Raw genomic sequence first — 3,363 nt, forward strand, 5'->3', positions numbered from 1 at the left:
CTGATAGTTCTTTGAAATCTGGGAGATGCATTAGCAACACCACAGACATAGCCTACCCTATACTAAAAACCTGAAGAAAAGCATTTTATTAATTTGGGGGAATGAGACTGAACACTGGCTAAGACATGACTTTGAGGTCTATAGCCACCTGGGAAGCTGGCCCAAGGGATGAAGAGAACCATTGGTATTGGTGGCAGATAAGAAATAATTGCGTTGGGCTGACCACCTGCATATTTCATTAATGGCTCTGAATAAAAAAGTGAAATGCTTCATTGTGTTTTCTCAGAAACTAATGAAAAGATTACAGAGTCCTACAGAATTTGGAGATAAAAAGTGGATGCTGAGTGACTAGCAGTCACTCTAGGTGTGGAATTTTAGAAAGTTAGAACTTGGAGTAAATGGCACCGTGGCTCTGGCAGCAGATACAAAGGAATGACGCTCTGCAGAGGAGGTAGGGGACGCTCCGTGATCAGCCAGTGGAGAGATGAGGTTCCCAGCTGGAGCTGGGATCTTTAATTCCATGGTTTATCTTCCACTGCTCATCCCTCTGTCTTCATAAATGATAATTTCGATAACTCCAAGTCCTCTCTCAATGGGATCTGTTAGGAGGAGGCCTTGGGGAGCATATATCTTCTCATTCTGCTCTTGAATGTATTTGGAGACTTTCCTCAGAACTTTCTCTTAATGAGTTTCCACGCATAAGAAGATGGTGTATGCTGTTAAACAAGCCAAACAACCTTCAAGATATGACTGACCCCCAAGCTTCTCTGCTTCTGCATAAAGGTTATTTAGAGTTCGAACTGTTTCTTCAAACTGCTACCTATCAATCCAGTTCTCCAGCTCCACAGGGAACTTGGTCTGGAACTGACAGCGTGTGCCACTGCTGTAGTCTCGCTGAATGAATACCTTTCTGAACATTGGCGCCTGCTGCGGCCTCATGGTGAGCACAAGACGGGCTGCCTGAGTCCAGCTTCTTTTGTTCAGATTCCTGTTTTTTAATGCATCCATGTTGTTGCTTTTAGCATTAGTTGTTCTTTTTGAAAAATATCACAGATTCTTTATCCATTCACATGTTAATAGGCTGTGGTGTCATTTCTGATTTGGGGTTTTTAGAATAAAATTGCTATAAATATTCTTTTACAAGTATTGTTAGAAAACAGAAGTCTATAAACACGATTTTCCCAACATTCTGTTATGGAAATTTTCAAACACACAGAAAAGTTTAAAACATTTTACAGTGAATTCCCATACAACCATTAACTAGATTCTATTATTAACTTTTCACTACAATTGATTTATCACTGATTTGTCCATTTGCTCTCCTTTATTCATTTATCAATCTATTTTATTGTTTTTATGAATTTCAAAGTAAGTTGCAAATATCAGTAAGTGGTAACATAAATATTTTAGTATGCACGTCAAGCTGAGTTAAATATTTATAGTTTACCTTTTTCTTTTGAGATAATATTTATATAAAGTAAAATGTACAAATATTATGTGTAGTATTCAGTTACCCTTATGGTAACCCAAATCTCTATCAAGATCTAGAATATTACCTTAACCCAAAAACTTCTTTAATTTCCTTTCCCAGTCAATCTCTATCTGTCCCACCAAAAGGCAAACACTTTTCTCTCCCATCACAGAATTATTCTACCAGTTTAAGCAATTTAAATGAGAGGAATCATACATTACAGATATATGAGGCTTATTTGCTCAGCATAATCTATATATATAAAAGCCTAATATGCAAATTGTCCCTGCAGAAGTTCAACCAGGAGACCGATCGCTCACTATGACATGCACTGACAACCAGGGGGTGGTGAGGAATGAAGGAAGGCCCTGGCAGGCAGCCAGAAGCCAGGGAAGTGAGGCCCTGGCCAGCCCTGATCGCCAGCCAGGTTTAGGGACCTTACCCATGCACAAATTTTATACACCGGGTCACTAGTGTTTTGATATTTATCCATGTTGTATGTATCAGTAGTTCATTCCTTTTCATTACTGAATAGTCATAGTACATTTTATGGATATACCACAGCCATATTTCTCCTAAAGGCAAGTGGCCTGTTTCCAGTTTGGACTATTATAAAATACTAGAGGCACAGTGCACAAAATTCGTGCACTGGGGGTGTCCCTCAGCCTGTCTTGCCCCCTCTCACAGTCCAGGAGCCCTCAGGGGATGTCCTACTGATGGCTTAGTCCCGCTCCCCCTCGGGAGCGGGCCTAAGCTGCAGTCTGGCCTCCCTCTGCGGGAGGTGACCAGGCCAATCAGGGGAAAGCACTGCCCCCATCACCCCACTGCTACTGCCAGTGCTGGCCTCAGGCCCTCCTCGGCCCTTGCAGCCACTGCGGCTGCCAGCCTTCCTTGGCCCTTACAGCCACTGTGGCTTTGTCTGGAAGGATGTCCAGAAGGACATCTGAGCAGCGCTCCTGCTGTGGGAGCGCACTGACCACCAGGGGGCAGCTCCTGCATTGAGCGTCTGCCCCCTGGTGATCAGTGAGCATCATAGCAACTGCTTGACCAGTCACTTAGGCTTTTATATATATAGATTGAAATTTCTGATCCAAAGGGTAGGCTCACAAATAGCTCTATAACAAACTTCCAGATCTTTTACAGTGATTGTATCTTTTGACTGACAACAACGTTGAGTCTCCTTGCTTTACTTCCTTATCAACATTTGATGTTGTCCATCCTTTTTGTCATTTGAGTATTTCAAACTTGTACTTTATAAACATTTTTCTTTGTTCATTTTAAGCTCTTTGCATTTCCATGTTAATATTAGAATCAGCTTTTCATAATCTAAAAAAATATATAATTTCTCTTGTGTGTGGATATCAGTGTCCAAATATTTAGAGATTTTTGACACTCATTTTATTTTTTAAAATTTCATTGAGACTTGTTTTATGGCCCAATCTATTTCTTGATGAATGTGTCATGTGCCCTTGAAAACCACATATGTTCTACTGTTATTTGGTCAAGTTGGTTGATAGTGCTGCTCAAATATTCTATAGCCTTACTGATTTTCTATTTATTCTACAAATTGCTGAGAAGAGTGTTAAATATTACAAGTAAAATTATAATTGTGTATATTTCTATTCATCTACTTATCTATATACCACAAGTTTCAATCAGAAAAGCAGAATAGGATTAAGGAGTAAAATCCTTTTGTATGATTAATTGTAAGAAGCAAAATAATATATATATATATATATATAATCTTTGCCTTTGCATATGCTATGAGAGCTTGAAATCCTCAGGACATGCAGTTTAGAAAAGAAATGGGTATAAAGTTGGGGAGATTAGGGACTAATATGGGAAGTCTTCTTAATAAAGTACAATTTTACTGTGAACCCAAAACTGCTCTA

At 39.5% G+C, this 3,363-nt stretch overlaps 1 pseudogene; it reads right to left on the reverse strand.

Moving 5' to 3' along the window:
* Positions 1 to 419: 419 nt before the first annotated feature.
* Positions 420 to 942, reverse strand: LOC102260533 (annotated as a pseudogene).
* Between the last annotated feature and the right edge of the window lie 2,421 nt (positions 943 to 3,363).

This window comes from Myotis brandtii, unplaced genomic scaffold (assembly GCF_000412655.1).
Source record: "Myotis brandtii unplaced genomic scaffold, ASM41265v1 scaffold471, whole genome shotgun sequence".
NCBI lineage: Eukaryota > Metazoa > Chordata > Mammalia > Chiroptera > Vespertilionidae > Myotis > Myotis brandtii.